This window comes from Cyrtonyx montezumae, unplaced genomic scaffold, assembly GCF_038088225.1.
Source record: "Cyrtonyx montezumae isolate F1298 unplaced genomic scaffold, pur_monq_1.0 scaffold_28, whole genome shotgun sequence".
Taxonomy (NCBI): domain Eukaryota; kingdom Metazoa; phylum Chordata; class Aves; order Galliformes; family Odontophoridae; genus Cyrtonyx; species Cyrtonyx montezumae.
This window is the reverse complement of record NW_027072025.1, coordinates 1,623,501-1,632,022: the sequence shown is the minus strand read 5'-3', so window position 1 is coordinate 1,632,022 and position 8,522 is coordinate 1,623,501.

Here is an 8,522-nt window from a genome sequence, read left to right as displayed (position 1 = left end):
TCAGTTCTCTACACTCCCTTTTTCTCCGCTCTAATCCCATTTGCGCCGCAATCATTCAGTTCAATCCACTACCTTTTGTTTCTGCTCCCATTTCACTCCTCTCCCATTTGCACCACAACCTTTCATATCTCTCCACTCCTTTAGTTTCCGCTCCCATTTCGCTCCGATCTGCTCCCATTTGCGCTGCAACCTTTCAGTTCTCTCCACTCACTTTTTTTACGTTCCACTCCGATTTGCACGGCAACCTTTCATTTCTGTCCACTCCCTTTCTTTCCACAACCATTTCGCTCCGCTTTGCTCCCATTTGCTCTGCAACCTTACAGTTCTCTCCCCTCCATTTGGTTCCGCACCTATTTTTCTCTGCTCCCATTCGTACCGCAACCTTTCAGTTGTTTCCTCTTTCGTTGTTTTCACTCCCACTTCACTGCGCTCCGCTCCTATTTGCGCCTAATCATTTCTGTTCTCACCAGTCCTTTTTTTTTTCAGCTCCCATTTCATTCTGCACCGCTTCCATTTGCACCGCAACCTTTCAGTTATCTCCACACCCTTTCTTTCCACTCCCATTTCGCTCTGCTTCGGTACCATTTGCACAGCAAACTTTCATTTCTTTCCTCTCAATAAGTTTTTCTTACCATTTCGCTAGGCTTTGCTCCCATTTTAACCGCAACCATTCAGTTCTCTCCACTCCCTTTGTTTCCACAACCATTTCGCATGGCTCCACTCCCACTTGTTCCGCAACATTTCACTTTGCTGCACTCCCATTTTGCTCCGCATTGCTCCCAATTGAGCTGCAACCTTTCTGTTCTCTCCAGACCCTTTGTTTCCACTCCCATTTCGCTCCACTCCACTCCTATTTACGCCGCAATATTTCTGTTCACTCCTGTCCCTTTGTTTCCGCTCCATTTTCGCTTTGCTCCCATTTACACCGCAACTATTTAGTTCTCTCCATTCCCTTCGTTTCTGCTAACATTTCGGTCCTCCGCCCCCATTTGCACCGCAGACTTTCAGTTCTCTCCACTCCCTTTGCTTCCACAACCATTTTGCTCCGGTATGCTCCCATTTGCGATGCAACCTTTCAGTTCTCTCCAATCAATGTGTTTCTGCTCCCATTTCGCTCCACTCCCATTTGCACTGGAACTTTTCATTTCTCTCCACTCCCATTTAGGTTTGCTCCAATGCCATTTACACCGCAACATATCAGTTCTCTTCACTGCCATTTCGCTCTGCTCCACTCCCATTTGCACAGAAAATTTTCAGTTCTCTCCACTCCTTGTTTTTCTGCTCCCATTTCGCTCCACTAAACTCCCATTTGCACCGCAATCTTTCAATTCTCTCCATTTATTTTGTTTCCGCTCCCATTTCGCTCCACTAAACTCCCATTTTAACTGCAACCTTTCAGTTCTCTCCACTCCCTTTTTCTCCGCTCTAATCCCATTTGTGCCGCAATCGTTCAGTTCTTTTCTCTCCCATTGTTTCCGATTCCATTTTCATCCGCTCCGCTCTCATTTGCGTTGCAAACTTTCAGTTCAATCCACTCCCTTTTGTTTCTGCTCCCATTTTTCTCCACTCTGCTCCCATTTTTGATGCAACCTTACAGTTCTCTTCTTTCCATTTGGTTCCGCTACCATTTCGCTCCTCTCCCATTTGCGCCACATACCTTCAGTTCTCCCAGTCTTTTTTTTTGCTATGATTTTGTTCTTTTGCTCCCATTTGCGATGCAAAATTTCTGTTCTCTCCACTTCCTTTGTTTCTTCTCCCATTTTGCTCCGCTCTCATTTGCACCACAACCTTTAAGTTATATCCTATTTCATTTCGCTCCACTCCCATTTGAACCACATTTTGTTCTATCCACTCCCTTTGTTTCCACTCCCATTTCGCATGGCTCCACTCCCACTTGTTCCGCAACATTTCACTTCGCTGCACTCCCATTTTGCTCCGCGTTGCTCCCAATTGAGCCGCAACCTTTCTGTTCTCTCCAGACCCTTTGTTTCCACTCCCATTTCGCTCCACTCCACTCCTATTTGTGCCACAACATTTCTGTTCACTCCAGTCTCTTTGTTTCCGCTCAATTTTCACTTCGCTCCCATTTACACCACAACTATTTAGTTCTCCACTCTAATCCCATTTGAGCCGTAATCATTCATTTTTTTTCTCTCCCGTGGTTTCCCATTCCATTTCGTTCCGCTATGCTCTCATTTGCTCCGCAAACTTTCAGTTCATTCCACTCCCTTTGTTTCTGCTCCCTTTTCGGTCCACTTTGCTCCCATTTGCACCGCAACCTTACAATTCATAGGTTCATAGGTTCATAAGGTTGGAAAGGACCTACAAGATCATCTAGTCCAACCATCCTCCTTTCACTACCCCTACCCAACTACTAAATCAAATCCCTTAGCACCTAATCTAAACGCTTCTTGAACAGCACTAGGGATTCTTTCCAATCCATTTGTTTCCGCTCCCATTTCGCTTTGCTCCCATTTGAGCCGGAACATTTCAGTTTTCTACACTCCCACTTTGCTTTGATCTAATCCCATTTACACCGCAACAGTTAGTTTCTCTTCACTGCCATTTCACTCCGCTCTGCTCCCATTTTCACCTCAGCCTTTCAGTTCTCTCCATTCCTTTTGTTTCCGCTCCCATTTTTTTCCGCTCCTCTCCCATTTTCACCGCAACCTTTAAGTTCTATCCGCTCCCTTTGATTTCGCTCCACTCTCATTTGCACTGCAAACATTCAGTTCTATCCACTCACTTTGTTTCCACAACCATTTCGCTCCGATCCACTCCTATTTGCGATGCAACCTTTCACTTCTCTCCCCTCCGTTTGTTTCCATCCGATTTTGCCCCAGTCCCATTTGCGCCGCAACCAATCTGTACTCTACACTCCCATTACCCTCTACTCCACTCTCATTTGTGCCGCAAACTTTCAGTTCAATCCACTCCCATTCGTTTCTGCTCCAATTTCACTCCTCTCCCATTTGCACCGCAACGTTCCATATCTCTCCACTCCCTTAGTTTCTGCTCCCATTTCTCTCCGATCTGCTTTCATTTGTGCTGCAACTATTCCGTTCTCTCCACTCACTTTATTTCAGTTTTGCCCCCAATTTCCACTGCAACCTTTCATTTCTATCCACCCCCTTTGTTTCCACAACCATTTCACTCCGCTTCGGTCCCATTTCCACCGCAAACTTTCATTTCTTTCAACACCCTTAGTTTCTGCTCCCATTTCACTCCGCTTCGCTCCCATTTGAACTGCAACCATTCGCTTCTTTCCACTCCTTTTGTTTTCACTCCTATTTCGCTCCAATCCGCTTGTGTTTGCACTGCAACATTTCTGTTCTCTCCACTTACTTTCTTTCCATTACATTTCGCTACGCACCACTCCCATTTGCTCCACAAGCTTTCAGTACTCTCCACTCTGATTGTTTTTGCTACCATTTCACTCTTTTTTGATCCTATTTGCGCCTCTACCTTTCACTTATCTCCACTCCCATTTTACTCGGCTCCTATTCTCACCTAAACATTTCAATTCTACACACCTTTTCTTTCTGCTCCCATTTCGCTCCGCTCCACTCCTACTTGCACCGCAACCTTTCAGTTCTCTCCACTTCCTTTGTTTCCACTCACATTTCGCTCCGCTTCGCTCCCATTTGTACTGCAACATTACTGTTCTTTCCACTCCTTTTGGTTCCGCTCCCATTTCACTCCGCTCTCATTTGCACTGCATGCTTTCAGTTCCCTACAGTCCTTTTTCACATTGCTCCGCTCCCATTTACACCGCAACATATCAGTTCTCTACACTCCCATTTTGCTCCGCTTCGCTCCCACTTGAGCCGCCACATTTCAGTTCTCTCCACTCCTTTTGTTTCCACTCCCATTTCGCTCTGCTCCTCTCCCATTTGTGCCGCAAACTTTCCGTTCTCTCCACTCCCTTAGTTTCTTCTCCCATTTTGATCTGCTCCAATTTGCACCACAACCTTTAAGTTCTATCCACTTATTTTGATTTCGCTCCACTCCCATTTGCACGGCAAACATTCAGTTCAATCCACTCCCTTTGTTTCCACAACCATTTTGCTCCGATCCATACTCATTTGCGATGCAACCTTTCACTTCTCTCCCCTCCATTTGTTTCAATCCCATTTTGCTCTAGTCCCATTTGTGCCGCAACCTTTCAGTTTTCTACACTCCCATTTCCCTCTACTCCACTCTCATTTGTGCCGCAAACTTTCAGTTCAATCCACTTCCATTCGTTTCTGCTCCAATTTCACTCCTCTCCCATTTGCACCGCATCTTTTCATATCTCTCCACTCCCTTAGTTTATGCTCCCATTTCTCTACGATCTGCTTTCATTTGCGCTGCAAACTTTCAGTTCTCTCCACTCACTTCACTTCCATTCCACCTCCAATTTGAACTGCAACCTTTCATTTCTGTCCACTCCCTTTCTTTCCACAACCATTTTGCTTCGCTTCGGTCACATTTGCACCACAACCTTTCATTTCTTTCCTCTCCCTTAGTTTCTGCTCCCATTTAACTCTGATTCGCTTTCATTTGAACTGTAACCTTTCAGTTCTCTCCACTGCCTTTGTTTCCGCTCCCATTTCGCTCCACTTTGTTAGTATTTGCGCGGCAACGTTTCTGTTCCCTCCACTCCCTTTGTTTCCACTCCCATTTAACTCCGCTTCCCTCCCATTTTGTTCTGCTTCCATTTGTGCCGCAACCTTTCATTTCTCTCCTCTCTCTTTGTTTCCGCAAGTTTTTCACTCCACTCCGTTCCTATTTGCACTGCTACATTTCTCTACTCTCCAGTCCATTTGTTTCAGCTCCCATTTCGTACCTCCCAGCTCCCCTTTTTAGCGGCAACCTTTCAGTTCTCTGCACTCCCATTTTGCTCTGCGCTGCTTATATTTGCGCCACAGCCTTTCACATCCCTCCTCTCCCATTTCACTCCCATTTGCACCTGAACATTTCACTTCTCTGCAGTTCCTTTGTTTTCGCTCCCATTTCGCTCCATTCCGCTAGTGTTTGCACTGCAACATTTCTGTTCTCTCTACTCCCTTTCTTTCCGTTACATTTCACTACGCACCACTCCCATTTGCTCCACAAGCTTTCAGTACTCTCCACTCTGATTATTTTTGCTACCATTTCATTCTGTTTTGATCCCATTTGCGACTCTACCTTTCACTTCTCTCCACTCCTATGTTGCACTGCTTCCATTCTTGCCGTAACATTTCACTTCTCTCAACTCCCATTTTGCTCAACTCCTATTCTCACCTAAACATTTCAATTCTCCACACCTTTTCTTTTCGCTCCCATTTCGCTCCGCTCCTCTCCTACTTGCACCGCAATCTTTCAGTTCACTGCACTCCCATTTCACTCCGCTCTGCTCCCATTTGTGCCACAACCTTTCTTTTCTCTTCTCTCCCTTTGTATCTGCTCACATTTCGCTCCGCTCCCATTTGTGCCACAACCTTTCAGTACACTCCATTCCTTTCATTTCCGCTCCCATTTCTCTCCGCTCCCATTTGCGCCGCAACCTTTCATTTCTCTCCTCTCTGTTTCCGCAACTTTTTTGCTCCACTCCACTCCTTTTTGCACAGCTACATTTCTGTTCTCCTAAATCCCTTTGTTTCAGCACCCATTTTGTTCCGCCCTGCTCTCGTTCACGCTGAAACCTTTCAGTTCTATGCACTCTCATTTTGATTTGCGCTGTTACTATTTGTGCCTCAGGCTTTCACTTCTCTCCACTCCCATTTCACTCCCATTTGCGCCGGAACATTTCCCTTCTCTCCAATCTTTTTGTTTCCGCTCCCATTTCCTTCTTCTCCACTAGTATTTGCACCGCAACATTTATGTTCCCAGCAGACCCTTATTTTCCACTCCCATTTCACTTTGTTCCGCTCTCATTTGCGCCGCAACAGTTCTGTTTTCTCGAGTCCCTTTGTTTCCGCTCCCATTTCACTCCGCTTAGATCCCATTTGCTTCGCAGCCTTTCAGTTCTCTCCACTCTTTTTTTTTCCGCTCCAATTTCGCTCTGCTCCCATTTGCATAGCAACCTTACAGTTCTCTCCACTACCTTTGTTTACGTTGCCATTTGCGTCTCTACCTTTCACTTCTCTCCACTCCCATTTTCCTCTGCTCCCATTCTCGCCGAAACATTTCACTTCACTCCACTCCCTTTTTTTCCGATCCTAGTTTGCTGCTCACAGCTCATATTGTGCCACAATATATCTGTCCTCTCCATTCCCTTTGTTTCCGCTCCCATTTCATTCCGCTCCGCTCCCATTTCAGCCACAACCTTTCAGTTCTCTCCACTCCCTTTCTTTCCGGTCCTTTTTCACTTTGCTCGCATTTGCGTCGCAACCTTCCAGTTCTATCCACTCCCATTTTGCACTGCTCCCATTCTCGCCGGAACATTTCACCTCTTTCCTCACCCATTTTGCACTGCTCCCATTCTCTCTGGAACATTTCACTGCTCTCCACTTCCTTTGTTTCCGCTCCAATTTTGCACTACCCATTTAATTCAACTCCACTCCAATTTGCTCTGCAACTTCCCTGTTCTCACCACTTACTTTCTTTCCGCTTTCGGTATTCTCCACTCTGCTCCCATTTGTGCAACAACCTTTCAGTACTCTCCTTTCCTTTCGTTTCTGCTCTCATTTTGCTCTTCTCCCGTTTGCACAGCAACCTTTCATTTCTCTCATCTCTCTTTGTTTCCGCTCCTATTTCGCTTCACTCCACTCCTACTGCACTGCAACATTTCTGTTCTCTCCAGTCTCTTTGTTTCCGTTTCCATTTGACACCGCACCGCTCCCATTTGACACAACCTTTCAGTACTCTCCATTCTTATCTTTTCCTCTACCATTTCACTCTGTTTTGTTCCCATTTCTGCCACAACCATTCAGTTCTCTCCACTCCCTTTTTTTCCGGTCCATTTTCACTTTGCTCCCAGTTACGCCGCAACCTTCCAGTTCTGTCCACTCCCATTTTGCACTGCTCCCATTCTCGCCGGAACATTTCACCTCTTTCATCACCCATTTTGCACTGCTCCCATTCTCTCCGGAACATTTCACTGCTCTCCACTTCCTTTGTTTCCGCTCCAATTTTGCACTACTCCGCTCCTATTTGTGCCAAAATCTTTCAGTTCAGAGCACTCCAATTTCTCTCTTCGCCGCTCCCATTTGCACCACAACCCTTCAGTTTTCTCCTCTCCCTTTGTTTCCACTCCCATTTTGTTCTGTTCTTATTTGCGCTGGAACATTTCACTTCTGTCCATTACCTTTGTTTCCCCTCCTATTTCTCTTCACTCTGCTCCTATTTACGCCGCAAAAGATCTGTTCTCTCCACTCTCTTAGTTTCCACTTCCATATCACTTTGCTTAGCTCCCATTTGCTTCACAGACCTTCAGTTCTCTCCACTCCATTTTGTTTCCGCTCCCATTTCGCTCCACTCTGCTCCCATTTGCGCTGCATCATTTCTGTTCTCTCCACTCCCTTTCTTTCCGTTCCATTTCGCTACGCACCACTCCCATTTGTGCCACAACCTTTCAGTACCCTCCACTCTGATTTATTTTTCTACTATTTCACTCCATTTTATTCCCATTTGCGCCGCAAACTTTCAGTTCACTCCACTCCCTTTGTTTCCATTCCCATTTCGCTCTGCTCCCATTTGCGCCGCAACCTTTCATTACTCTCCAGTCCCCTTGTTTCCGCTCCCATTTCATTCCACTCCGCTCACATTCATGCCACAACCTTTCTGTTCTCTCCTATCCAATTTCATTCAGCACCACTCCAATTTGCTCTACAACTTTTCAGTTCTGTCCACTTTCCTTTTTTCGGCTCTTATTTTGCTCCGCTCCCCTCCTATTTGTGCCACAACCTTCCAGTACTTTTTATTCCTTTCATTTCCACTCCCATTTCGGTCTGCTCCCATTTGCGCCTGTCACCGGTTTGTGGGACAGTTTGACCCGGTATCATGACAGTTGAGGCAGGGGAACTATGGGCCCAACCCCGGGGAAGAGGAAAGGGGAAAGGGAAAAAGGAGAAGGGAGATGGGCCTAGGAACAAAACAGCGGCAACGATCTGAGGAGGAAAGCTAATTTACTAAATAAGATATCAGAAAGGAAAATAACACAATATAATATAATATAATTTGAATTGAGGCAAATGAATCAAATAAAATGAGCAAGAGAGAGAGTGTCCGATAAACCGAAGGCCTTATGCTAACGCTGAAGGCGGGCGGCTGCAACAAACACCCACTGCCGAGCTCGGTCCCGAAGGGAAGAGGGAGTCCCATGACCACAGACAGTTTTTATCTTTCCCTCTGGGTGGAAATATGTAAAAATACAAAGCATCACGAAGTCGTCTGGGGAATGCAGTTCTTCTCTTCTGAGACAGGTACACCCAGAACTATCAACGATCAACAGAGCTGGAGCATTACCTCTTTAACTCCCAATACTCCACATGATGTTATGATGTGGAATATTAATAATACAACAAAAATCATAGAACCATAACATTCCACCCCTTATT